Source organism: Choloepus didactylus, chromosome 7 (genome assembly GCF_015220235.1).
Source record: "Choloepus didactylus isolate mChoDid1 chromosome 7, mChoDid1.pri, whole genome shotgun sequence".
Lineage (NCBI taxonomy): Eukaryota > Metazoa > Chordata > Mammalia > Pilosa > Megalonychidae > Choloepus > Choloepus didactylus.
This window is the reverse complement of record NC_051313.1, coordinates 14937006-14952663: the sequence shown is the minus strand read 5'-3', so window position 1 is coordinate 14952663 and position 15658 is coordinate 14937006.

Sequence of the window (15658 nt, the reverse complement as noted above, 5' to 3'; positions counted from 1 at the left end):
ATTGGGTTACAGTTTGACAGCTTCAGTAATTCCCTCTAGCTATTGCAACACACTAAAGACTAAAAAGTGATATCTGTATAGCAGAGTGACCTCTCAACTCCATTTGTAATCTCTCAGCCACTGGAACCCTACTTTGCTTCATCTCTCTTCCCCCTTTTAGTCAAGAAGATCCTCTCAATCCCACAATGCTGGGTACAGGCTCATCTCCAGGAGTCATTTCCTGCATTGCCAGGGGGATTCACACTCCTGGGAGTCACATCCCACGTACAGGGGAGGGTAGTGAGATCACCTGTTGAGTGAGCTTAGAGATAGAGGGGGCCACATGTGAGCAACAAAGAGGCTCTCTTGGGGGGGGGGTACTCCTAGGCACAATTATAAGTAAGCTTAGCCTCTCCCTTGCAGCAACTAGCCTCACAGGGGAAAGCCCCCAGATTGAGGGCTCAGCTCACTAAATTGGTTCATTCTCATTGTTTGTGGGAAAATCAGCAATAGCCCAGGTGGGGAAGTCCAACACTTCCTTGGGGGACCCCACAAATACACTAATACTCTCGGCATTGGGCCTCTTTTAAAGCATCTCCTGTGTCTCTCTGCAGTTGGCCTGTCTTCTATCCTACAGATATGCTTATCTGGCATATGCCAGAGTCAGATTTGGCTCTGATTTTAAAGATGGAGGTAATAAATAGATGTCCCATATATTTCTTATGTGGATATTTGTTGCATTGTAGTTTTACTTCATTTCTAATTTTACCTCCTAAATATTGTTCATTTGTGTCCTCTTCTCCCTGGTCCTCATTGTTTGCATCCTCGGTCACTGCAGCAGCCACCTCCCTCATGTCTCTACCTCCAGTTCTACCCAACTCCGTTATCCTCAAAGCCTCCAGGAAGCTATTTGAAGAACAAATATGAAAATGTCACTCCACGCTACATGCCACTCCCATGATTGATTGCAGCATGCCCCAAAGTGTATTCCTTGAAAACAAAAAATGCTTGGGCAGGTCAGAGGTCAGGGATTACATTGGGGGAGGAAATCAGGGAAGGAGCCTGAAGAAATATGTTTGGGAAACATATATGACATTCTTAAAGATTCACAGTGCACATCTGTAAATTAAAATTTGAGTGGTTCAGTAAATAAACAGGTTTAAATTTCTTTAACCTGGTATGTTCTGACTCAATTTGATCATGGAAATTTTGTATGCTTCATGCCTGTAAAGATCACCAAAATAAGCATTATGTGAAATACCGTTCTCAAATCAAGTCCAAGCCCCTCAACATAGCATGTAAGTGGGGTGTTCATACATCTGGTTTGCCTAGGACAGGTCCAGCTTATGCTTGTTGTTACAGCCTCCTGTCTGCTGAGCACCCTTCCATTCTCAAAAGTGTCCTACAATGGATGGTACATTGTAAGGTCACTTCATCTATGAGGAGTTGCATGGTCCAGACCTTGCTTTTTCCTGAATCGAAATTTATGCTTTAAAATCGGGCCAAAGGATAAAGGTTGAAACTGACTGTGTTCAAACTTTATTCTCATGTGAGACCAAGGGAAGAGATGTTTATTTGGTGCAGGGTCTGTATTTTCTAAACAATGTAACTTCTATGGTCAGTTTGTTCAAACACTACAATTACATGGAACTTTGAATAGGAAGTTAGCTATGGTAGGTCTGTATAGATTAGAGTGAAATAGCAACACATCCTAAAGTAATTTGGGTGGAGAATAAAAATATATATTCAGCCCCCCCCCCCCCCGAAGAGCTGGGGGAAGATGTAGAGGTGTTGGACTTCCTCATCTGGATTGCTGCTGATGTTTTCACAAACTTTGGGGACTGACAGCTTGATGTGCTGAGCCCTCTGTCTTGGGGCTGGACCCTATGAAGCTTGTTGCTGCAAGGAGATGCTAACCCTGCTTATAAGTGTGCCTAAGAGTCTCCCCCAAGTGTCTCTTTGTTGCTCAGTGTGGCTCTCTCTCTCTCTAACTAAGCCATCTTGGCAGGTGAGCTCACTGCTCACCCCTCTACGTGGGACCTAACTCCCAGGGGTGTAAATCTCCCTGGCAATGCAGGATATGACTCCCAGGGATGAATCTGGACCCAGCATTGTGGGATTGAGAACATCTTCTTGACCAAAAAGGGGATGCAAAATGAAATGAAATAAACCTTCAGTGGCTGAGAGATTTCAAATGGAGTCGAGAGGTCACTCTGGTGGACATTCTTACGCACTATATAGATAACATTTTTAGGTTTTAATGTATTGGAATAGCTAGAAGTAAATACCTGAAACTACCAAACTCCAACCCAGCAGTCTGGACTCCTGAAGACAATTATATAATAATGTAGATTACAAGGGGTGACAGTGTGATTGCGAAAACCCTGTGGATCGCACTCCCTTTATCCAGCATATGGATGGAGGAGTAGAAAAATGGGGACAAAACCTAAATGAAAAATAGGGTGGGATGGGGGAGGGGTGATTTGGTTGTTCTTTTTTTATTTTTATTTTTTATTCTTATTCTGATTCTTTCTGGTGTAAGGAAATGTTCAAAGATAGATTAGGGTGATGAATGCGCAACTATAAGATGGTACTGTGAACAGTTGATTGTACACCATGGATGATTGTATGGTATGTGAATATATCTCAATAAAACTGAATTTAAAAAAAAAATTATGCTTTAGGTTAAGCTGCCTTGAAGTCCTTCCCCATCTCTGTCTGCTCCCACTCTTCCCACCAACTCCCCAACTACCTACCATGTTCTTTGCTCACACAGTCCTTTTTAACTAGAATGCATCCTCTCTTCCTTCCCACTTTAAAAATAAACTCTTTATTTTGAAACAAAATTTAGACTTATGGAAGATTTGCAAAGATAGCATAGAGATTTCATATAAACACCTCATCCAAGATCCCCTGATGTTCACATCTTACATAACCATGCTACATTTACCAAAATTAAGAAATTAACATTGGGTACCATCTATTAACTAAACAACTGACTTTATTCATATTTCACCAGTCTTTCCATTAATTTCCTTTTTTCTGTTATAGGGATCAATCCAGGATACCATGTTGTATTTATACATCATGTTTCCTTGGTCTCTTCCACTCTGCTGAGTTTTCCAGTTTTTCCTTGTTCGTCATGACTTTGACACTTTTGAATAGCACTGGTCAGGTATTTTGTAAAATGTCCCTCAATTTAGGTGAGTCTGGTATTTTCACATGATTAGACTGGGGAGCATACCACAGAAGTGAAATGTTCTCATATTGTTTCAGAGTACATGGTATCACCTTAATACATTACTAGTGATGTTAACATCAATGATTTGGTTAAGGTGGTGTCTGCCAGGTTCTCCCATGGGAAGTTGCTATTTTTCCCTTTCCACAGTATATTCATTTGATGAGAATCACCAAGTCCATACATCTTCTTTAGTGAAGTATCAGGTCCTTTGCCGTTTGTTTTCTTTTGTTGAATTTTAAGAGTTCTTTATATATTCTGGTGTTTTATCAAAAATGTAATTTGCAAATTTTTTTTCCAGTTTACAGTTTGTCTTCATTCTCATAACAGTGTCTTTCACAGAGCAAAAGGATTTAATTTAGATAACTTCTAATTTACCGAAGTTTTCTCTTATGGGTCATGCTTTTGGTAGCGAATCCGAAAACTTGTCACTAAACCTAGTTGCTCAGATTTTCTCCAATATTTTCTTCTAAATGTTTTGTAGTTTTACATCTTACATTGAGATCTACAATCTGTTTTAAGTTGATTTTGGTATAATACGTGAGGTGTGTGTCAAGGTTCTTTTTTTTTTGGCATGTGGCTGTCCAAGCATTCCAGCACCGTTTCTTGAAAAGACTATCCCTTCTCTGTTAAACTGCCTTTGGATTCTTGTCAAAAATCAGTTGACTCCCCCTTATGTGGGACATGACTCCCAGGGGTGTAAATCTCCCTGGCAACATGGGACATGACTCCTGGGTATGAACCAGGATCCAGCATTGTGGAATTGAGTGAGCCTTCTTGACCAAAAGGGGGAAGAGAAATGAAACAAAATAAAGATTCAGTGGCTGAGAGATTTCAAATAGAGTTGAGAGGTCATTCTGGAGGTTATTCTCATGCATTAAACAGCTATCCCTTTTTAGTTTTTAGTGTTTTCTAATAGCTAGAAGGAAATACCTCAAACTGTTGAACTGCAATCCAGTAGCCTTGATTCTTGAAGACTCTTATATAACTATATAGCTTACACAGTATCATTGGGTGATAGTGAAAACCTTTATCCAGAGTATGGACAGATGAGTAGAAAAATGGGGACTGAAAGAAAATGAATAAAAGGGGGGTATGGGGGGGGTAAAACACTTTGGGTGTTTTTTTTGTTTTTCACTTTTATTTTAATTTTAGTTTTTATTCTTATTCTTATTTTTATTTTTTGTAGTAATGAAAATGTTCAAAATTTATTGTGATAAATGTATAACTATATGATGATACTGTGAACAACTGATTGCACACTTTGGATGATTGTATGGTACATGAATATATCTCAATAAAATTGCATAAAAGAAAGAAAAAATCAATATACTACATTTACATGGGTCTATCTTCATGAGCTTTATTTTGTTCCATTGCTCTATGCATCTATCCTTGCTCCAATACTATGTTGTCTTGATTACTGAAGCTTTAAAGTAAGTCTTGAAATCAGGTCATTTGAGTGCTCTTGAGTTTTCTTATTCAGATTTGTTTTGGTTATTTGAATTCCTTCTCTTTTCTATATAAATTTTAGGTGCTTCTAGTCAATATCTACAGAATTTCACTGGAATTCAGATTGGGATTGCATCTAATCTATGGAACACACTGGGGAGAATTGACAATTTAATGTTGAGTCTTAGAATTCATGTACACAATATTGCTATACATGTTAAGATTTAAAAAATTTTTTAATCAGTTTTTTAATTTTCGGTATAACAGTTTCTACATATATTCTGTGAGTCATAATTAACTTCTTCCCTTATTTTTGCTGATATTGCAAATGTATTTTTTAATTCCAAATTCCACTTATTCATTGCTGATTTATTGGAATATGATTGGCTTTTGTATATTGTCTGTGTATGCTGTAAGTTTGCTAACCTAACTCATTAGCTCTAAGAGGTTTGAACTTTGCTAAACTGTGCTGGTTTGGATGTATTATGTCCCCCCAAATGCCATGTTCTTTGATGAAATCTTGTGGGGGCAGATGTATTAGTGTTGATTATGTTGGAACCTATTGATTGAGTGTATCCATGGAGATGTGACTCAATCAACTGTGGGTGAGACATTTGATTGGATAATTCCCATGGAGGTGTTACCCCACCCACTCAGGGTGGGTCTCATTAAATTACTGGAGTCCTATAGAAGAGTTCACAAACAGAAGGAACTCAGAGCAGCTTTGAGTGACTTTTTGGTGAGCAACCAAGGGAGACATTTTGAAGACGGCTGTTGAAAGTAGACTTTTGCTACTCCAGAGTTTGCTTGAGAGAAACTAAAGAATACCCCCAGATGCCTAGAGAGAAATGCCCTGGAAGAAAGCCATTTTGAAACACAACCTGGGAACAAAGGAAGAAGAAGCCAGCCATGTGGCTTCCCAGACAACACCAAATGCCATTGGTCATTATTCTGTGAAGGTACCCTGTTGTTGATGCCTTAGCTTGGACACTTTTATGGCCTTAAGACTGTAGCTTTGTAACCAAATAAACCCCCTTTATAAAAGCCAATCCATTTCTGGCATTTTGCATAACCGGCAGCATTAGCAAACTGGAACACTAACTCATTAGTTTTACAAACTTCTTTGGGATTTTTCTACATAGACAGTCATATAATCTGTGAATGGAGAGTTTCAGTTATTTCCTTTCCAACCTGTATGCATTTCACTTTTTTTATTTTTATTTTTATTTTTATTTTTTTCCCTGTTGAACTTGCTAGGACCTTCAGTATGATGTTAAATGATAAGAGTGAGAGAGGGAGAGCATCCTTGCTGTGTTTCTGATCTTAGGGAGAAAGCATTCAGTCTTTTGCCACTAAACATGATATTTACTACAGATTTTTTGTACATTCCCTTCTATTCCTAGTTTGATGAGAATTTTTATCATTAAGCGACATTGCATTTTGTCAAATGCTTTTTCTCCATCTATTGAGATGATCATATGGTGTTACTTATTTAGTCTGTTAATATGGTGAACTACATTAATTGATTTTCAAATATTGAACCAGTCTTGCATTCCACACATGAATCCTACCTAGTCGTGATTTATTATCCTTTTTATATCTATTGTTGTTTGGATTTGATTTGCTAATATTTCATTGAGACTTTTTATACCTGTATACCTTGGGGCTGATAGACTGTATTTTTTTTTCTTGTAATGTTTTTGTCTGGTTTCAGTGTAGGATAATGTCACCTCATAAAATAAGTTGGACTGTGATGAAATTTTACATACTAGGCCTTATTGGGAAGTACAATCCTGGATCAATGAGACCAAGAAAAAAGGGAAAATGAGGCAGGAAAGGACGGAGAGCAAATACACAGTGGTATATTTCCAAAGACACTCATAGCCTCCCAAGAAAACTCAGCTTAGTCTCTTGGCACCAGTGACTTGGGAAATGTCCCAGGCAGGTCTTAAAGAACCACTGCCTGGGAACAAAATCCAGGACAGTGTCGCGAGAGAAGGGAGAGGTATTTCTTGTTGCCTCCTTTCCTTCTCCAGTTCCTCAGGGATCAACACTCCCCCCTGGGGCAGTAAGTCCTTACACTTCTGAGTTGTGTTACCCAGTGTGGGAGCCCCTGGCCCTCAAGTGTCTTGAGAACTGCACACAGCATTTTGCTTGACCTAGGACAGCTGAGGTTTGACCTATTCTCCTTGTAATATCAGATTCTAACTGTAATCTATACCAGAAAATACCTCCTCCCTGAGCCTCCCTGAGATACTGTTATCTCTATAATCCTTCCCGCCTCCCTGTTGATTACAATCAATCTCTCCCTATGTTGCAGGACCCTGCTCCCTGCCTTATGCTCTCATACCCATTGGAATGTCGAGCCCTTATAACCAGCTTATTCAACCCCTGAAGTGCAGAATATTTCCACGTTGTGCTCTGAACTGGCCACCATTCAGAGCAGCTCCTGAAACCACTCAGAGAAGCTCCTGATTTCAGGGCAATGTGGCTCGACTTCCAACCCTGTAGATAAGCCCTATAATAAAATCTCATGTCTCAGAACATGTCTGGTGCTTTCTTTAGTCCTTTGGCTACAAAAGCCCTCTTGGGCCATGAAACCCAGCCTTTCTGGAAAGTCAGATCTGCTCACACTTTGAGGTGGGAAGTGGGGGACAAGCCACCAGCTCTGTGGATATAGTTGGTTTGCACTGTTCCTGACACTGTGGCTCACTCAGGGCCCTGATAGATGGGGTTGCTGACATTCAGCTTCACCCCAGGGGAGGCTGAGAACTCCTGTGCCATTAGACAATAAGCCAATGTCCATGGTGGTGGTGGATTTCCAGAGAACAAATGGCAGAACTCCTGGAGGAACAGGGACAAAGCACATCTGGGGAGGCTGACAAACAATATAGGAAGGAGCCAAAATAGAAATCATTACATTTGAAAAGCAAACAAAAGTACACAAAGAAAAACATCATACAGCACATTACTTTGTTGTTTTAGCTTAAGGAATTGGCAAATATAAGAAAGAACAATAACACACAGTGTTAGCAAGGGGGAATGGCACCCTCTTACAGTGTGGCAGCACTGTAAATTGGTACAGCCTTCTGCCAAATTTGCTAAATTTTAAGTGTAGTGTACTAACTCCTCCACTCATCAATTTCACTTTTTGAAACTGATTCCAAAGAAATGCTTGAAAAAGTGTGCTGAGGTGACATGCATCATAACCTTGTTTAAAATACAAAGCATTTGGGAGCAACATAAATGTCCATGAACATGCGATTCATTAAATACATTGGCACATAGGAGCAATGGAATATTGTGCGGCCATTAAAAAGATAGTGGGCAGGCAGGACATGGCCTGCTGAGGCCTCTGGAGTCAGACCACTTTGCTCCAGGACCTTCTAAGTGTGTGATCATGGGCAATTCACTTAACCTCTCTGTGCCTCAGTTTTCTCTTTTGTGAAATAGAGATGTATCTACCTCATATTCTTATAGAGAGGATTAATGTTTAATACATGAAAGCATGCAGAGCCCATCACATTGTAATAGTAGCATAACTATATAACTATTACTATTAGAGTTATATTATTGATATCCAAAGGTATCTGCCATACATTATTACATATGAAAATCCAGTTACAAAATGCAATATTATGATATCATGTTTTAGAAAAAAATATATAAAGAGAGAGAATATCTTTTTTGTTTATATACATCTGAACTACTAAATTTTTTTAAACAAAACATAGGGAGGGGGAATAAAGCCATCTCTGATTTGAAAGTAAACAAAAAGATATGTAGAAAGTCAAGGGTGGGGCAGGGTGGGGACATCATGTCTTAGGCTATATTTGAGCCTAGGGTGATAATTCTCTGGTCACTGCAGTTGAAGAAAGAATGATTTCCATAAATTCAGTCTGTGGCCAGGTTAAAGAGTGTAGTCTTTAAGTTTAAATGTAAAAAAAATAATAAAATAAAAATTAAAAAGTGAAGAGCTTCAGGGAATCCATGATTTAAAGGTGAGGAGGTGGCCAGCAGAGCTCGTGACCTCTAGTTGACATTCTCCCTAAAACCTAAGAAACTACTCTTCCTCCTGCTTCTCTTTGTTCTTCTATAAGTCGTCAATACATTTTTGCTGCTTCAATTTTCACAAGCCACTCAATTAAGGATAGAAAAAAAAGAGTGATGCACTACCATAATGGAACCGAAATTCCAGGTGAGAAAACCTTGTCACAGAAGAGGTGTGATTTCCTTCCTCACATTTCATGTGCTTAAGAGATAACTCAGTATGTTTTAGTCCATCTAAGCAATGTTATTAAATCCTAGGCCTGTAGATACATTAATGAGTGAGAATACTCGCTGTTTCTGTCATTAATATTTTAGAAAGAATGCAAAGTCTGATGAATGTATTTCCTCAGGAAAACTCTGTTGTAGAGTTTTCAGTAGGAAACAATTCCTATTTATTTAATACTGATTTTTGGCCTATTTTGTGATAGATTTTGTAAAGTTGACAAATTTCAGAAGTCACTATTTTTCATTTGCACCTCTATTTTCTTGCAAATGATTTTGTTACAGCATTCAAAATACTGTTCACCATTGATCTTCTGTTGTGAAAGCAAATTTAAAGGAAGAATTTCATTGAAACTGGAATTAAAATTTAAGTTGTGAATAGTGAAGCATTAGTGTATGTTAATTTTGTGAAGTAATCTTAGACAAACTTTATGTATCCTAATCACAAAATGACGTGTTTTAAAATGCTCCCTGCAGATTTGGTATTGGGAGTGGCTGGTGAAAAGGGTCCCTGACCCCATCCCCCTGCAAGGATTGCTGGATCCATTCTATTAAAGAGTTTTCAAGGCATTTTTGATGCAAACTTTATTTATAAGTAATTTGAGAACTATCAAGGAGAATTCCTAAATAGACATTGCTGGCATTAAAATTAATATACTGATGCAGAGAAAAAAAATAAAAAAAAAAAGAAAGAAAAAAGAGAACCAAAATTTTTTGCTTTCAAACAGCTTACAGTAAGAGTAGAAGGTAAGGACTCAGGTTCAAATCCTAGCTCTACAACCTCTTCTCTGAATTTGGGCAAGTTACTCAGATGTAGCTCCATTTCTACCTGTGAAGTAGGGTTATACTGTGACCTGCCTTGTGTGGTTGTGGAGATTGAATGAGTTGACCATGTGAGCATTTAGAGAGCACCTAGCCCCAGGCCAGTGCACAGCGTCAGCTCTCATGACGTGACTCACTGGGAGGTACAAACAGCCTGCGTGGCTGGTGAACTTGCTTCAGGAGGGACCTCGGAAAAGAGGTGGCTTTTCTGTTTGCTGGGCTGCGGAAGAATTACTGAAATGTAGAAGTGGCGGGTGTGGGGTCACTTCCCTTTTTCTGTTTCCCACTGTCCCTTCCTTTGTCTGTCTGTCCTTTTCCTTTCTCTGTCCCTGTTCATTGTGTGCATCTCATCTCATTGTGTCTCATCTTGTTTTCCATTTGGGTTTCACTCAGGTTTAATTGAAGTCCCATGGTCCATGGCAAGACTAAACAAAAACGTGGTATAAATTTCTGTTTGGTAGATTATTGTGAAATTATTAATGGAATTTAATGAGCAGTTAGGATCTTACATATTTTCACTGGAAGAATAGCAATTGGCTCTTAATAATACATCTGGATCACATCTATAAGGACCATAAAACATTGGTATTGTAAGTATAAACACAAATTTAAAAAAAAAGAAACAATAAATATATTAGTTTTCCCTGGTGCAAAATGGAAAAGAGACCCCTTCCTCTTCTTTTTTTAAGGGGCATTCTTTAGAAAACGTGTAGTTGTAACTTTTTACATCTTTTTAAAAGCCAAGTAAGCCTGTGCCAGCTCTGTAACCCAAGGACCTGGGAGCCATCTCTTTGAAGTATAAAGAATAAGGACGTTGGTCCCCTATCTTCCCACTTCCTTGAAAGCTTATCTGGGATGTGTGGCTCCACCTCTTAACTATCTTGTCATAGAGACATGAGTTTCCTTGTTCCCTAGGCTAGAGGCAGGGCTGGGAGCAGATTTCGTTTTTAGTTATATTTCCCCAACAGAGGACACTCTCTGGAGGCATCTTTGGGTCAGTCCTGTGGGAGGCAGGAAACGAGGGAGAGCCCCCATCGCCAAGTCAAGGCACCAGAAACAGCCAAATAATTGCAATCCACATGGACATAACCTAACTTTTCTTCATACAAATGACAAATGGAAGCACAGAGAATTTGGAGGACGTGTGCAGGGTCACACACACTGAATGCCACCTGTCCTTAATAAGTGGGTTCAGAGTCTCCTCACTGCAGAACTCCCTACAATCAGTGCCTTCACGCCAACTCCCCCCACCCCGCGGGCTCCCTCTCCGCAGCTTATCTCAGGGTGCGGTGCCTGTGAACTCGGCCTCTCCCGGATTAGTCCAGGAACTTCTTCAGGCCCTTGACCTGCATTCCCAGCACCCAGTTTTTCAGACCCCACATTTAGAGCTGTTTACTCTCCAACAGCGCTGCTGCCCTTGGAGCGGCGCTTCTCAAGAATGGGGTCTGCGGGACTGAAAAGGCATCTTTCGGGTTTCCCTTTAGTTCTGGCGCTTAGAACTTCTGCGTGTAGGGTCTGTAAATTATTCTAAGCACTCATGGGATTTTAATGCTGAAAAAAGTTCAAAAATGTTTCTTTGTGTTATCTTCACGGAGGGGTGACTTGAAGGAGAGGAGAGAGTAAACAGCCACTTAACTGCGGTGCTTTCAAAGTGGCATGCGGATCACTTTTAAACACAGCCCTTCCGGGTCTCGATCCGGTTTCAGCTCTGGTGTGGGGCTGTGTGGTCAGCCCAGCATTATTCCGCACGAACGCCAGGAGGCAGCAGAGTACGTGGAAATAAAAGAGGCACGCGTTAGAATGGAGAGATTACGTTTGAAATAGGTAAGGAAGAAATGCCCGAGAAATAATGAGTAATATTCCCTCAGTCCCTTCATGCTTTAATCTACTACGTTAGGTATCTTATTTTCAAGCATCATGGTTTATATCACTGTGAAGTAAATTATTTCTAACATTATGCATGTAGTTCCCTCAACACCAAGAAAACAGTGTTTACAAACATTTTCCTTTTAAATCAAGAAAATGATCCCAATGGACAATCTCTTTATAAGTGAATCACATGACTTCTAACATGGATGAATCAAGAAGTGAACATTTTTTAAAGTGTAGAGAAACCAAATATTATGTCATTTGAACTAGGTGATGGAGAAAATTGCATCAATAAATTTTGGTCAAGAAAAGAGTCTAATAATGGCAGTCTCAGAAAGTTTATTATACCTATCTTGTTCCATGCTTCATAAAATAAATCCAGCATCTTGGACAATTTTATTCAGGCCCTTAATGGGGAATAGCAAAGTCATTAACTTTCACGTGACTGGAGAAAGGCGGTTTCATTATATTATTGTGACACTTAGTGGCAGCCTGACGGACAGTAGATTCACGATAAATACTCATTCCCTTAACACTGTTATCTCTTAGGTGATTGATTGTGGCATATAAGATGATGGCCCCTGTTCCAGTTTGCTAATGCTGCTGTTTTAGTTTGCTAATGCTGCCAGAATGCCAAACACCAGAAATGGGTTGGCTTTTATAAAAGGGGGTTTATTTGGTTACACAGTTACAGTCTTAAGGCCATAAAGTGTCCAAGGTAAGACATCAACAATAGGGTACCTTCACTGGAGGATGGCCAATGGCGTCCGGAAAACCTCTTTTAGTTGTGAAGGCACGTGGCTGCCGTCTGCCCTGGAGTTCTGGTTTCAAAATGGCTTTCTCCCAGGACGTTCCTCTCTAGGCTTCAGCTTCTTTCCAAAATGTCACTCTCAGTTGCTTTTGGGGCATTTGTCCTCTCTTAGCTTCTCTGGAGCAAAAGTTGGCTTTCAAAGGCCATCTCCAAAATGTCTCTGTAAGCTGAAGCTCCTCTCTCAGTTCCCTTGAATTCTTCAAAGTGTCCCTCTTGGCTGTAGCTCTTCAAAACATCACTCACAGCTGCACTGAGTTCCCTCTGCCCGGCAGCTCATTTATATGGCTCCACTGATCAAGGCCCACCCTAAATGGGTGGGGCTATGCCTCCATGGAAATATCTAATCAGAGTTATCACCTACAGTTGGGTGGGGCACATTTCAAAGAGACACTCAAAGAAATCTAATCAAAACTGATAATGTCTGCCTACACAAGATTACATCAAAGATAATGGCATTTGGGGGACACAATACGTTCAAACTGGCACAGCTGCCTTTTCACAAAACACCATAAATGGATCGACTTTTAAAAAGGTGGTTCATTTGGTTACAAAATTATAGTCTTAAGGCCATAAAGTGTCCAAGGTAAGACATCAACAATAGGGTACCTTCACTGGAGGATGGTCAATGGCATCCGGAAAACCTCTGTTAGCTGGGAAGGCATGCGGCTGGCAACTGCTCCAGAGTTCTCGTTTCAAAATGGCTTTCTCCCAAGATGTTCCTCTCTAGGCTGCAGCTCCTCAAAAATATCACTCTTAGTTGCTCTTGGGGTGTTTGTCCTCTCTTAGCTTCTCCAGAGCAAAAGTCTGCTTTCAAAGGCCGCTTCCAAAATGTCTCCATAAGCTGCAGTTCCTCTCTCAGCTCCTGTGCATTCTTCAAAGTGTCCCTCTTGGCTGTCACAAGCTCGCTCCTTCTGTCTGAGCTTATATAGTGCTCTAGTAAACTAATCAAGGCCCATGCTGAATGGGCAGGGCCATACCTCCATGGAAATTGTCTAATCAGAGTTATCACCTACAGTTGGGTGGGTTGCCTCTCCATGGAAACACTCAAAGAATTACAATCTAATCAACACTAATAAGTCTGCCCACACAAGATTGCAGCAAAGATAATGGTGTTTGGGGAGACATAATACATTCAAATTGGCACAGTCTCCAAACACCTATTTCTAGTCTTTTGAGCTCTAGACAGATCTATCCATTTGTCCATTGGACAGCTGCAAGTTGATTGTCCAAAGGTATGTCAAATTCCACATGTCCCAAACAGAAATCCTCTCCTTTCCCCAGCCCCTATTCAAACTTGCTCCTCTACTGAGTTATCTGGGCCAGAATGTGAGGAATCATCTTGGAATTCTCATTCTCTCTCCCCACAACATCCAATCCAGCTTTAGGTTGTACTAAGCAAAAGTTTAACTCATTAGAAAGGGTTACAGTAGATCTCCAGTTCTTCAGGAATGGAGGAGAACCAGGTTCAGAAAGGCACCAAGGAAAGTTTCAGCAATGGACTGATCTTAGAAAACTCCTTCAACCTCAGCTAGAGATTTTACCAACACCCTGGGTATGGAACAGCATCTCCCCTGCTCTCTTGACTCTGGCAGCTGCTTGGGAAGGATGTCCTTCTCAGCCTGGGCATTTGCACCACACATTTCACTTATAAATGGGACCATGTAGTCATGCTTCAGCCATTGGCAGGAGTGGTGTAGGGAGAGAGTTCACAATGTAGCAGGGGACCCTGCTTTCCCCTCACTTAGTATCCCTCACAAATGGGAAGGATGTTGGAATGTTGGGCACTCAAATTAACACATGTCCCCTACAGTCAACACACTCTTTTTCCCACAACACATTTAAAAGTGCTTCCATTTCTCTTTATGCAACAATTCCTTATATAACCCAAAACACACTCACATCTTACCTGAGAGGGAGCAGCTCAGTCCTCCCTGTTATGGCTTCCAGCTCCAAGGGTGGACATTCATCCCCCCTCTAGTTCTGCTATGCTCCTCTGTCAATAGTCAATTACATATAGATGAGATCATAACACAGCAGGATTAACAAACCAGAAAAATACCTAATTTTGTTTTTGCAACTGTGCTTTTTTTTCTGAAAGAAGATCCTGCCTATGAATGTTTCATCTGGCTCTTTACACCTATGAACCTGGTGGATTTCTTTCTTCATGTACTTCTTATCTGGTAGGGTCTCAATAATTACAGATCTTAAAATGATATTTGACAGATGTTCAGGTTTTCAATGCTGCCATTTTGCAAAATACCAGAAATGGATTTGCTTTTATAAAGGGGTTTTATTGGGTTACAAAGTTACAGTCTTAAGGCCATAAAATGTCCAAGGTAAGGCATCAACAATAGGGTACTTTCACTGGAGAAAGGTCATTAATAATCAGAAAAACTCTGTTAGCTGGAAAGGCACGTGGCTGGTGTCTGCTGATCCCAGGCTGTGTTCCAGCTCCACTGTTAGCTCCTGTGCATTCTTCAAAGTGCCCCTCTTGGCTGTAGCAGCAAATTCCTTCTGTCTGAGCTTCTTGTGTAGGACTCTAGCAAACTAATCAAGACCCAGGCGGAATGGGTGGGGCTACACCTCCATGGAAATTATTTAATCAGAATTATTACCTACAGTTGGGTGGGTCACATCTCCATGAACACAACCTAATCCAAAGATTCCAACCTAATCAACACTAATATGTCTGCCCCCACAAGACTGCATCAAAGAACATGGAGTTTTGGAGGACATAATACATCCAAACCAGCACAACGGAATTCTGGAAATTGCTGACAGCTCTGATCGTATGGTCACTGAACAAGCCAACAATGCCTGGGCTCTCTCTGTGAGATTCTGATTCTGTAGGCATCGGATTATATTCTGGTTACTGAAAACACTCCTCAGAATTAATCTCCCTATTTAATTTTGAGGGTGGGGAGGGCAATCACTTTTCCCTTCTTCTGCCATCCTAAGTTGCCCTTTCTAGCACCATATGGTCTGATTCAGTACAGACCACAGGCTTCTGAGTTCTTTCTCCACTAACCACTCCCCTCCCTCCCCCCCAACTGTGGGCTCTATCCAACTGATGCTTTGCCTGCTGTTTGGCTTTTGTTTTAGAGCTTTCCTTGCTTATCTGATCCACTCTCACCCAGGACTTTTTACTCATTCTGCAGACTTTCTCTGTCAATGAATTAAGCAGTTTCTTCCAGAGTTCAAGTCAGCCCAGCCAG